The sequence below is a fragment of the Pristiophorus japonicus genome, chromosome 23 (assembly GCF_044704955.1).
Source record: "Pristiophorus japonicus isolate sPriJap1 chromosome 23, sPriJap1.hap1, whole genome shotgun sequence".
Classification (NCBI taxonomy): domain Eukaryota; kingdom Metazoa; phylum Chordata; class Chondrichthyes; family Pristiophoridae; genus Pristiophorus; species Pristiophorus japonicus.
The window spans coordinates 23481816-23495899 of record NC_091999.1 but is presented as its reverse complement, the minus strand read 5'-3'; positions in this window follow the sequence as shown (position 1 = coordinate 23495899).

Below are 14084 nucleotides of genomic sequence, written 5' to 3'. Positions count from 1 at the left end.
GCAGAGCCCTATATAAGTGCATGAAGGCTTCTTTTTTCTAATACTCCAATCCCTTTGCAATAAAATGTTGCTTACCATTTGCTTTCCTAATTGCTCACTTTGGCTCCATGTTAGCTTTCTTTGATTCGTGTACAAGGCCATCCAGGTCTTTCTGAATAACAATATTACCCAGTTTCTCAGCATTCAAAAAATTTTCTGCGTCTCTATTTGTCCTACCAAAGTGCGTAACTTCACACTTCTCCACATTATACTCAATCTGCCATGTTCATGCCCACTCACTTAACCTCTCAATATCCCTTTGCAGCCTCCTTACTTCTTCCTCACTGTTTACTGTCCCATCTACCTTTGTATTGTAAAGTACGCTAATTTAAGTCATCTTTCTATACACGTGTAGAAGCTCTAACAATCTGTTTGTAGATTTTGATAGCTTATTTAATTTTATATTTTCTCCCATATTATCAGTTGCATGTGCATCTTTTGCAGAATTCCAAAATCTTCCCAATTTTTGGGCGTACTACTCTTTTTGTCAACATTCCATGGCTGTTAATTTAATCTAATACTATCTTTAACTTCCCTTGTTAGCCACGGTTGCACCATTTTTCCTGTGAGGTTTTTATTCATTATGGAAGTTTATCTAATCTGACGGCTCTGTATGATGAGCTGAAGGTGAATTTGCAATAATAATTTTGCTAATTCCGCCCTTGATACTTCCTGATCATCTGCACCTCTTGTGGTTTGTTCTAAAAAAAATCCTCTGGGTAAACGTTCAAGCAAGTTATTGTTGTGGGTGTTATGAATCATGTTTGAAGTAAGCTCTGGAGCTTGCAGTAGATGTCGTTTATCAGCAGGTGGCGACAATGATCATATTGATACATGAGTCATGTGGAGACGGATGTTGCTGAGCATTTCAGTCACCGTCCATTTTGTCAAAACAAGTAAAACAATATAATTAATGCTTCTCAGTCAGTCAAATTTGAAGGGAGCATGTATCCTTAGAAATAATCTGAAGGGCAAATAAAGATTGAATTTTTTTCAATCCAAATTTTAAGAAGATTGTCGGGCTCTTGTCGAGGATGCAGAGGAGATTGGTGCAAGGCATGAAGGAGTTCAGTTTTCTGGAGACGAGAGAGGATGGGTTTATTCTTATTATAGCAGGGAATGCTTAGGGGAGAATTAACAGATGTTTTCAAAATTGTGAAGGGGTTCCATTGAGTTGATAGTAAGGTGGGGATTCTATCGGCAGGTCTATCGGTAACCAGAACATAAAGATTAAGATGAATGAAAAAATAAATCCAGACGGGAGATAAGGAGATTTTTTATGCAGCGAGTTGTAATAACCTGGAATGTAGTGTCTGAAAGGGTGATGGCAGCAAATTTAATTATAACTTTCAAATAGGGAAATCAATATATATTTGAAAAGGAAAGATGATCTGGTGTAATAAAAAAAGAGACAGTGTCGAAGATAATATAAACAGTGACAATGCCTGGCGTATTATAAGAAGAGACAGGGTCTCGTGTGATATAAACTGAGACAGTGTCTATTGGAATATAAACAGAGACAGAATCTAGTGTAATACAAACAAAGATAGGGTCTAGTGTAATATAAACAAGGATAGTGTCAGAAAGAATATAAACAAAGATAGTGTCTGGTGTAATATAAACAGAGACATGGTCTAGTGTAATATAAACAGAGAGAGGGTCTAGTGTAATATAAACAGAGACAGATTCTAATGTAGTATAAACAGAGACAGTGTCTAGTATATTATAAACAGAGACAGGGTCTAGTGTAATATAAACAGGGATAGTGTCTGGAAGAATATAAACAGAGACAGGGTCTTGTGTGATATTAACAGAGACAGGGTCCAGTGTAATATAAATAGAGACAGGGTCTAGAGTAAAATAAACAGAGACAGGGTCTAGTGTAGTATAAACAGGGATAGTGTCAGAAAGAATATAAACAGAGGCAGTGTCTGGTGTAATATAAACAGAGACAGATTCTAATGTAGTATAAACAGAGACAGTGTCTAGTATATTATAAACAGAGACAGGGTCTAGTGTAATATAAACAGGGATAGTGTCTGGAAGAATATAAACAGAGACAGGGTCTTGTGTGATATTAACAGAGACAGGGTCCAGTGTAATATAAATAGAGACAGGGTCTAGTGTATTATAAACAGAGACAGGGTCTAGTGTAATATAAACAGGGATAGTGTCAGAAAGAATATAAACAGAGGCAGTGTCTGGTGTAATATAAACAGAGACAGGGTCTAATGTAGTATAGCAGAGACAGTGTCTAGTATATTATAAACAGAGACAGGGTCTAGTGTATTATAAACAGAGACAGCGTCTAGTGTAATATAAACAGGGATAGTGTCTGGAAGAATATAAACAGAGACAGGGTCTTGTGTGATATGAAAAGAGACCGGGTCCAGTGTAATATAAATAGAGACAGGGTCTGGAGTAAAATAAACAGAGACAGGGTCTAGTGTAGTATAAACAGAGACAGGGTCTAGTGTATTATAAACAGAGACAAGGTCAAGTGTAATATAAACAGGGATAGTGCCTGGAAGAATAAAAACAGAGACAGGGTCTAGTGTAATATAAACAGAGACAGGGTCTAGTGTAATACAAACAGAGACAGGGTCTAGTGTAATATAAACAGGGATAGTGTCAGAAAGAATATAACAGAGGCAGTGTCTGGTGTAATATAAACAGAGACATGGTCTAGTGTAATATAAACAGAGACAGGGTCTAGTGTAATACAAACAGAGACAGGGTCTAGTATAACATAAACAGGGATAGTGTCAGAAAGAATATAAACAGAGGCAGTGTCTGGTGTAATATAAACAGAGACATGGTCTAGTGTAATATAAACAGAGACAGGGTCTAGTTTAATATAAACAGAGACAGGGTTGAGTCCAATATAAACAGGGATAGTGTTAAGAAGAATATAGACAGAGACAGTGTCTAGTGTAATATAAACAGAGGCAGGGTCTAGTGTATTATAAAGAGAGACAGGGTCTAGTGTAATATAAACAGGGATAGTGTCTGGAAGAATATAAACAAAGACAGGGTCTAGTGTAATATAAACAGAGACAGAGTCTAGTGTAATACAAACAGAGACAGGGTCTAGTGTAATATAAACAGGGATAGTGTCAGAAAGAATATAAACAGTGGCAGTGTCTGGTGTAATATAAACAGAGACATGGTCTAGTGTAACAAAAACAGAGGCAGCGTCTAGTTTAATATAAACAGAGACAGGGTCGAGTCCAATATAAACAGGGATAGTGTTAAGACGAATAGAGACACAGACAGTGTCTAGTGTAATATAAACAGAGACAGGGTCTAGTTTAATATAAACGGAGACAGGGTCTAGTGTAATATGAAGAGAGATAGGGTCTAGTGTAAAATAAACAGAGACATGAGCTAGTTTAATATAAACAGAGACAGGGTCCAGTATAATATGAACTGGAAGAGGGTCTAGTGTAATGTAAACAGAGGCAGGGTCTAGTGTAATATAAACAGAGACAGTGTCTAGTACAATATAAACAGAGACAGGGTCTAGTGTAATATAAACAGAGACAGAGTCTAGTGTAATATAAACAGGGATAGTGTCTGGAACAATATAAACAGAGACAGGGTCTAGTGTAATATAAGCAGAGACAGGGTCTAGTTTAATATAAACAGAAACATGGTCCAGTGTAATATAAACAGAGACAGGGTCTAGTCGAATATAAACAGAGACAGGGTCTAGACTAATATAAACAGAGACAGTCTCTAGTGTAATATGAATTGGGAGTGGGTCTAATGTAATGTAAACAGAGGCAGGGTCTAGTGTAATATAAACAGAGACAGGGTCTAGTACAATATAAACAGAGACAGTGTCTAGTGTAATATAAACTGGGACAGGGTCCAGTATAATATAAACACCGACAGGGTCCATTATAATATAAACAGAGACAGGGTCGAGACTAATATAAACAGAGACAGTGTCTAGTGTAATATAAACTGGGACAGAGTCTAGTGCAATATAAACAGAGAAAGGGTCTAGTACAATATAAACAGAGACAGGGACACGGGTAATATAAACAGAGACAGGGTCTCGTGTAATATTAACAGGGACAGGGTCTTAAGAGAGCCAGGCTCTAGTGTAATATTAGACAGAAGTACAGATAGATGGATAGAAGTACGAATCGACGGACGGACGGACAGACGAATGGACCGACCGACCGAACGACAGACAGATAGACAGTCAGACAGACATGAAGATTCGCATGGCTGGAATGTTACCATCAAATTATTCCAGGCATTCTATATGTTTAAATTACTCTGGACCCTGTTTAATTATAACTACACTCGATCATCTCTCTTTTCGGATTGCACAAGGCCCTGTCTCAGTTATTACTGCACAAGTCTCGGGATCAATTTTATTACTGTGGATACTGTCTCAGTTACACTGCACTAGACCGTGTCTCTGTTTATATTATGCTAGGCTCTGTATCAGTTATCACAGTACTGGACCCTCCGTTATAATACTTTAGACCCATTCTCAGTTACTACTGAACTAGATGCTGTCTCTGTTTATATGACCGTACACCATGTTTCTGTCAATATTTCACTAGTTCATGTCTCTCTTTATATTACACTCGATATGTCTCAGTTTATATTGCACTAGAAAATGTCAATGTTTCTACTACAATAGCTCATGTATTAGTTAGTATTAGAGCACGTTATCCTTTGTTATATTATGTTGGACCCTGTCACTATTTATATTATACTATCCCCTGTCTCTTTATAATAGATTGGTCCTGTCTCTGGTTATATTACACTAGACCCTGTCTCTATTTATATTACACTCGACCCTGTCTCTATTTATATTACACTAGGCCCTGTCTCTGTTTATATTATACTAGACTCTGTATTTTTTACATTACACTAGACACTGTCTCTGTTTATATTACACTAGACACTGTCTCTGTTTATATTACACTAGACCCTGCACTTTTTATATTACACTAGATATCGTCTCTGTTTATATTACACTAGCCCCTTTATTTTCTATATTACACTAGACACTGTCTCTGTTTATATTACACTAGGCCCTGTCTCTGTTTATATTACACTAGACGCTGTGTGTTTATATTTTATACTGGTCCCTGTCATTGTAGATATTACACTATATCCTCTCTCTGTCTATGTTATACTTGGACGTGTCTCGGTTATTACTGCACTAGACTCTGGCGTATAGATGTGTCTATATAGGTCAAATCGAGCAATCCATTTGGCTGAGGGTCAGACGTCGCACCGATGAAGCTATGGCGACCAAATCACGTTCATGACGCTGCTTTGTTGTAAACAATGACGTCACCCATTGTTTACGTGTTGCTGACGTGATGATGTCAAAGAGGTAAACACGAAATGCAATATACAGGAAGTTGCACTGACAAAAACAATTTTCTGCGATAGTGATGTCACACTGTGCCATCAAACATTCCCAGGGCAGGGACAGCGCGGGTCTATGCAAAGAAAAGCTCCCTCGATGCTGTCCCATCAAACACTCCCAGCTCAGGTACAGCACGATTCGAAAAACTATAAAGCTCCCTCTATACCGTCACATCAAACGCTCCCAGGGCAGGTACAGCACGGGTAAGCTATAGAGTAAAGCCCCCTCTACACCGTCCCATCAAACTCTTCCAGAGCAGGTACATCACTGGTCTATGCAGAGAAAAGCTCCCTCGAAACCGTCCCATTAAACACTCGCAGGGCAGGTACAGCACGTAGTTAGATGCAGAGTAAAGTTCCCGCTACAGAGTCACATCAAACACCCAAGATCATTGAGTTCACATGATATATTTTATTATAAAGCTGCCTCTCCGCACACCCACCAATTTGGTTTGAGGCCTGGAAATAGACTTTAGAGAATATTTTTGTTTGACATTGACTTCTTATTGTGAAGTAAAAATAATGACGCATTCTTTAGAGGCAAGGCAAAAGGTGGGGATAGTAGAGAGAGGCAGAGAGGGAGGGGATACAGAGAATTGCCACGAATACATTTGAGCTGTGACTATGTACGGTGACTAGAATCTTTCCCTATTCTGGCCGCGGATAACATCGTTGATTTGTTCACCAATAACTGAAAATAAATATCCCAAACATCAATTGTTGCTGGAATCCGTTGAGACATTAGCGTTTCTTTCTCTGTTTATTTCTATTCTGTCGTTCACTATTCTAATCTGGGACTTCTATTTCTGCGTTTATTTACATAAACACCTCACAGGTTTCCATGAAGTGTTCATGGCAGCAAAAGCAGATCCACAAAGTCATTTACTGATTAGTTTTAACTCACAGCACGGGTTTATTTTATGAATATTGGTAGTTGGTACAAAGAAATGGAAATATCTCCAGCTGTGACATCGGTTTTTGGTTTGTTCAATTAGAAGAGATGTGATTTATATCAAAGGGAACATATTAAAATTAATAATTCAATTCTGAAAATTCTGCTACCAATGTCAATGGAATCTCGCTGAACAGATCAGTAATTCACTGGATGTCCATTTAGCGTAAGATTCCAGCCACTTAAAATAAACAAGTTAAAACAGCGAACAGAGGAGTCACCCATTGCAACGTGTATTTTAAATGTTGACGTTTAGAAATAACTTTCACGACTTTCACGTCCACAGAATGTCCAAAAGTGCTTTATAATGAAGTACGTTTGAAGTGTAGTCACTTTTGTAATGCAGGAAACGTGGAGTCAAATTGCACACAGAAAGCTCCCACAAACATAATGTGATAATAATACAGAATCTGTTCTTTAGCGATGCTGGTTAATGGATAAGTATGTGTAATGGACTTCGGGGTGAACTCCCCTGCTATTTAAAATTGTGCCATTCAATCTCTTACATCCAACTGTAAGCGAAGACTCAGCAGATGTAACGTCTCATCCGAAAGACTGCTCCACCGTCAATATAGCCCCCCCTCCCCTTCTCCTTCGGTACTGGTACCGGGAGTGCCAGCCGAGATTATGTGCTCAGTCTGTGGAGAGGGGTTGAGAACCCACAGCCTTCTCACTCAGAGGTGAGAGTGATCCCATTGTACCGGGGCTTTAGCACGTCACAGCTTAATTTTTTAGATGTTGTCATTTAGTTCAGAGTGTCCAAAGTTCAGTGCCTGAGACGAGTCTTACACAATCGGTTTAATTCCTGGGGATAATGCTCTTATCTTGCCTGGGATGATATTCTGGCACTGTTGTAAAATAGGATCAAATCTTAGCGAATCCTCATCTGGATGTTCATGAGGTGCATCAGTAGAACAGCTGGAAACTGGGACGGTGCTCCTTATATCCGAGAATGTTAAGGCAGATTTAATAGTGGCGATCAAAATTATGAGGAGTTTTAATCAAGTAAATAGTTAGAAAACTTTACCACTGGTAGGACGGACAGTAACCACAAGCCAGAGATTTAAAATGTATTACTGCACTAGACCCTGTCTCTGCTGAGATTACACTAGACCCTGTCCCTACTTACATTGCACTAGACCCTGTCTCTGTTTACATTACACGAGACCCTGTCTCTATTTATATTACAGTCGCTTAAACAAAGGGGACTACAGTGGGATGATGGCAGAGTTGTCTAAAGTAGACTGGAAACGCAGACTAAACGGTGGCACAATTGAGGAACAGTGGAGGACGTTTAAGGAGCTATTTCATAGTGCTCAACAAAAATATATTCCAGTGAAAAAGAAGGGCGGTTAGAGAAGGGATAACCAGCCGTGGATAACCAAGGAAATAAAGGAGAGTATCAAATTAAAAACCAATGCGTATAAGGTGGCCAATGTTAGTGGGAAACTAGAAGATTGGGAAAATTTTAATCGACAGCAAAGAATGATTAAGAGAACAATAAAGAATGGAAAGATAGATTACGAAAGTAAATTTGCGCAACACATAAAAACAGATAGTAAAAGCTTTTACCGATATATAAAACGGAAAAGAGTGACTAAAGTAAATGTTGGTCCCTCAGAAGATGAGAAGGGGGATTTAATACTGGGAAATGTGGAAATGGCTGAGACCCTAAACAATTATTTTGCTTCGGTCTTCACAATGGAAGACACAAAAACCATTGCAGAAATTGCTGGTCACGGGAATGTGAGAAGGGAGGACCTTGAGATAATCACTATCACAACGGTGGTAGTGCTGGATAGGCTAATGGGACTCAAGGTAGACAAGTCCCCTGGTCCTGATGAAATGCATCCCAGGGTATTAAAAGAGATGGCAGAAGTTATAGCAGATGCATTCGTTATAATCTACCAAAATTCTCTGGACTCTGGGGAGGTCCAGCGGATTGGAAAGCAGCTAATGTAACGCCTCTGTTTAACAAAGGGGGCAGACAAAAGGCAAGTAACTATAGGCCGGTTAGTTTAACATCTGTAGTGGGGAAAATGCTTGAAGCTCTCATGAAGGAAGAAATAGCGGGACATCTAGATAGGAATAGTGCAATAAAGCAGACGCAACATGGATTCATGAAGGGGAAATCAAGTTTAACTAATTTACTGGAATTCTTTGAGGATATAATGAGCATGATGAATACCGATGAATGTGGTGTATTTAGATTTCCAAAAGGCATTCGATAAGGTGCCACACAAAAGGTTACTGCAGAAGATAAAGGTACGCGGAGTCAGAGGAAATGTATTAGCATGGATTGAGAATTGGCTGGCTAACAGAAAGCAGAGAGTCGGGATAAATGGGTCCTTTTCGGGTTGGAAACCGGTGGTTAGTGGTGTGCCACAGGGATCGGTGCTGGGACCACAATTGTTTACAATATGCATAGATGACCTGGAAGAGGGGACAGATTCAATCAAGTTAGTCAGATATGACCTTCCCTGAACAAATCCGTGCGGACTGTTCCTGATTAATCAATGTGTTTCCAAATAAAGATTTATCCTGTCATTCAGGATTTTTCCAAAAAAAATTCCCACCACTGAGGTTAGGCTGACTGGCCTTTAATAAATCGATCTATCCTTGTCTCCCTTTTTAAACAAAGGTTAAACATCAGAGGTCCTTCAGTCCTCTGGCACCACACCTGTAGCCAGTGTGGATTGGAAAATGATGGTCAGAGCCTCTGCTATTTCCTCTTTTGCTTCGCTTAACAGCCTGAAATACATTTCATCTGGGCCTGGGGATTTATCCACTTTCAAAGCTGCTAAATCCCTTAATACTTCTTCTCCAACTATGTTTACCTCGTCCAATATTTCACACTCATCCCTCATTGCAAAATCTGCATCGCCCCTCTCTTTTGTGAAAACAAATGCAGGGTATTTATTAAGAATTATATTCACATCTTCTGCTTCCACACACAGATTTCCTTTATGGTCTTTAATAGGCCCCATTCTTTCTCTAGTTATCCTCTTAATGTATTTATAATGTCTACCTGTCCTGAAACCTTCATGGGTCTGTGGATATGCACTCCTAGGTCTCTTTATTCATCTACACTTCTCAGTATCCTACGATTCATTGTGTATTCCCTTGCCTTGTTAGCCCACCCAAATGCAAGACCTCACACTTCCGCGGATTGAAGTCCACTTGCTACTATTCTGCCCACCTGATCAGTCCATTGACATCTTCCTGCAGCCTATAACTTTCTTCTTCATTATCAAACACAAGGCCAATTTGTGTGTCATCTGCATACTTCCTAATCATACCCTATAGATTGAAGTCCAAATTATTGATAAAAAAGGGACCTAGTAGTGAGCCCTATGGATTCCCCACTGGAGACAGCCTTCCAGTCTCAAAAACACCCATCAACCATTAACCTTTGCTTCCTGACTCTGAGCCAATTTTGGATCCAACTTGCCACTTTGCTTTGTATCCCAATTGCTTATACTTTTGTGACCAGTCTGCCTTGTGGGACTTTATCAAAATCGCTGCTAGAATTCATATACACATATTCAAATGCACTGCCCTCATTAAATTTTTTGAGGGGCTATATAGGAGAGTCAATCGGTAGACAGACCTTTCTTTCCCTTAACAAATCCATGCTGACTGTCCTTGATTAATCCGTGTCTTCCCAAATGAAGATTTATCCTATCCCTCAGCATTTTATCCAAACATTTTCCCACCAACGAGCTGAGGCTCTCCCCAGCTTGTAGAGGATCTAGGTCCCAGCTTTGTTCAGGTGCATCCCGACTGGCTTGTCCAGGTCTCACCGCCCCCAGAAACAGTTGCAATACCACAGGAATTTAAAGTCTTCCCTCCTGCATCGTCTCAAGCCACATATTCACCTGCTCGATCCTCCTATTTCTGTACTCACTAGCACGTGGTACTGGGAGTAATCTGGAGATTACTACATTTGATATCCTGTTTTTTAGTCTCCTTTCCAGCTCCCTTAAAACTGCCTGAAGGACGTCATCCCTCTTTCGACCTTTGTCATTGCTGACAATTAGACCACGACGTCTGTAATGCACCCCCCTCCCCCCGTTCCCTCACAATGTCCTGCACCCTTTCAGTGACAAACCTTGACCCTGTAACCAGGGAGGCAATAACTATCCTGCAGTCACGTCTGCAGCCTCCAAACGTCCTTATTACTAGGGGGATCAAGGGGTATGGCGAGAAAGCAGGAATGGGGTACTGAAGTTGCATGTTCAGCCATGAACTCATTGAATGGCGGTGCAGGCTAGAAGGGCCAAATAGCCTAGTCCTGCACCTATTTTCTATGTTTCTATGTCTGTCTATTCCCCATGTATCAAATGACCTACCACTATTGCTCTTCCACTCTTCTTCCTTCCCTTCTGCACAGCTGAGCCACCCATGGTTCCATGGACTTGGCACTGGCTTCACTCCCCAGAGCAACCATCATGCTCCTCATTAACCAGAACTGAAAAGCGGTTAATGAGTCAGGCGATTCCTGTCCTACATGCCAGTTCCTCCTTGTCTGTCTGACGATCTTCCATTCCCTCTATGCCTGCACAATTTTAAGCTGCTGGGTGACTACCTCCTGAAATACGTTATTCTCGAAGCTCTCAGCCCCGCGGATAGACTGCATTGACGCTAGCAACTGCTCAAGCTCCGAAACCCGATGCTCAAAATGCACATAAGGAATCTATATGGGTAGAGCTGCAGAACACCAAAGGGCAATACACGTTAGTGGGAGTTGTGTACCGACATCCAGACAGTAGTAGTGATGTTGGGGAGGGCATCAAACAGGCAATTAGGGAGCTGGCGACACTTCCCGCAACGTGGTCATCCAGATGTTCCCACATGGCCCAGTATGTGTATTCCATGGGACTGTGCTGCCTGACCAGGATGTACATTCCATGGGACTGTGCTGCCTGCCCAGGATGTACATTCCATGGGACTGAGCTGCCTGCCCAGGATGTGCATTCCATGGGACTGAGCTGCCTGCCCAGGATGTGCATTCCGTGGGATTGAGCTTCCCTGCCCAGGATGTACATTCCTTGGGACTGAGCTGCCTGCCCAGGATGTGCATTCCATGGGACTGAGCTGCCTGCCCAGGATGTGCATTGCAACCGACTGTGCTGCCTGCCCAAGATATAAATTCTCTACAGACAGTTCTAGTTTCTCTGGAAGATTCTTTACTCTCTTGCTTATCCTAAGCTGTATAATTAGACCACTCCACTGCTCTGCCTCATAACCCTGCAAATCTTTGCAACTCAAATATTTATCTCTTTTGCACGTAAAGAGTGAATCTGCCTCCACCACCCTTACAGGCAGTGCGTTCCAGGCCATAACATTTCGCTACTGAATGTTTTTCGCTCTTGTGGCATCTGGTTCATTTGCCAATCATGTTAAATCGGTGTCCTCTGGCTACCGAGCCGTCTGACACTGAAAATGTTTTCCTTCATTAAGAGGGTTGGTGGCTGGAGGAGGTTACAGAGATAGGGAGTGGCGAGGTGTTGGCGGGATTTGAACAAGAGGAGGAGAATTTTAAAGGCTGAAGCTACCCGCCGTCTCCCCCAGTGCAGAATGTGGTTCTCTATTAACAGGAAGGATTTTTGTTTCACAACTAAAGATGCATAATGAGGGGAAATCAATCTGTGTTCCTTTAACTAACAGCGATATGGAAAGAGAGAAATGAATGGCCTTTAAACACCTGGTTATCGACCCCCGAAACTGTTAATTATTTCTCATTATATAACCATAGAAATTTACAGCACGGAAGGAGGCCATTTAGGCCCATCGTGTTTGCGCAGACTGATAGAGAGCTATCCAGCCTAATCCCACTCTCCAGCTCTGAGTCCGGAGCCTTGTAGCTTACAGAGGCGTGAGTTCGGTGCCATTGGGCAGCGCGGGCCAGACCACACAGTGATATGTGTGCACACTAGGTCCGTGCAACAGAGCACATCTAGGATAACCCTTGCCACTGGAATAAGACCTAGCTCTGTCAAGCCCGTGTGGCGACTGGTGTGTAACGGCCACCACACGTTAAAAAAATCCATGCACAAGCATCTTCCACCCGTCAGGATGTAGTTTGGAACCTGGAATATTAGGTTCTTCATTGAAACATCTGTGAACTCATCCTTCTTTTTGGCGTGGAAGCAAGTCATCCTCGTTTCGACGCACTGCCAATGATGATACTTTGTATCGGGTGAGTATGCAATGTGTTGTGTGAGTACAGATTAACATTTGTCCGTATATGTTGTTTTGTGTGGGTACACTTTATATTGTGTGAAGTCACGATATATTGTGTGAGCAGAACTTGTGTTGCATGAGTACAGCTTTTATTGTGTGAGCACACCTTGTATTGTGTGCGTACTGACTTTGTTGTATGAATACAGCTTATATAGTGTGAGTATTGATATTATGGTGTGAGTTTACATTTTATATCGTGTGAGTATAACTTTTATGGTATGAGCACACGTTTTATCGTGTAAGTACATCTTGTATTGTGAAAGTAAAGCTTTTGTTGTATGTGTACTCCTTGTATTGTATGAGCACCCCTTTTACTGTATGTGTACACCTTTTATTATGTGAGTACACCTTGGGATTGTGTGCATAAACCTTGTAATGTGTATGTACACCTTGTATTGTGTGAGAATAGATTGTATTGCGTAATTTCAGCTTGTATTGTATAAGTACAACATGTATTATGTGAGTAAACCTTGCTCTCTGATCGGGAGGAGCATCAGTTGGAGGAGCTAGAGGGAGTGGGAGGATCGAGGCGGATAAAAGTTCTGCGGCAGATCGTCAGGAAGAGCAGTCGCAGGAACAGCTGGTGTAGCGTCAAAAATCAAAAAGCAAAATAGAAGTAAAAAGAAATCGAAGGGTAATGTCACAGCCAAGCGGGTAAGTTTTTGGCTGGTTGATTGGTAAGCATTTTTTCTTTATCTTTTTCTTTTCTTATCAGTAGGAAACCTTTGGCATTGTTGCCAAATTATGTTAATCTAAAGGTTAAGTCATGGCAGGAGAGCCCAGAGCCGTGTCCTGCTCCTCCAATGGTATGTGGGAAGTCAGGGACACTGGCTACTATGTGTGCGTGAAGTGTGTCGAGCTACAGCTCCTGTCAGGTCACATTGAGGCACTGGAGCTGTGCATGGATTCACTCTGGAGCATCCGCGATGCTGAGGATGTCTTGGATAGCATGTTTAGTGAGTTGGTCACACAGCAGGTAAAGATGACACAGACAGATAGGGAATGGGTGACCATCAGGAAGAGCAGGGGAAGGAAGGTAGGGCAGATATACAGTTTTGGATACTGTTGAGGATGGTGGCTCATCAGGGAAAAGGAGCAACAGCCAAGTTCATGGCAGCAGGGGTAACTGTGCTGCGCAGGTGAACTGGAAAAAGAGTGGAAGGTATATAGTGAGAGGAGATTCTATTATAAGTGGAAGAGATAGGCATTTCTGCGGCCGCAAACGAGACTCCAGAGTGGTATGTTGCCTCCCTGGTGCAAGGGTCAAGGGTGTCTTGGAGCTGGTGCAGGGCATTGTGGAGGGGGAGGATGAACAGCCAACTATCGTGGTGCATATAGGTACCAACAATACAGGTAAAAAACTGGATGACATTCCACAAGCTGAATTTAGGGAGCTAGGAGTTAAATTTAAAAGTCGGGCCTCAAAGGTAGAATCTCAGGATTG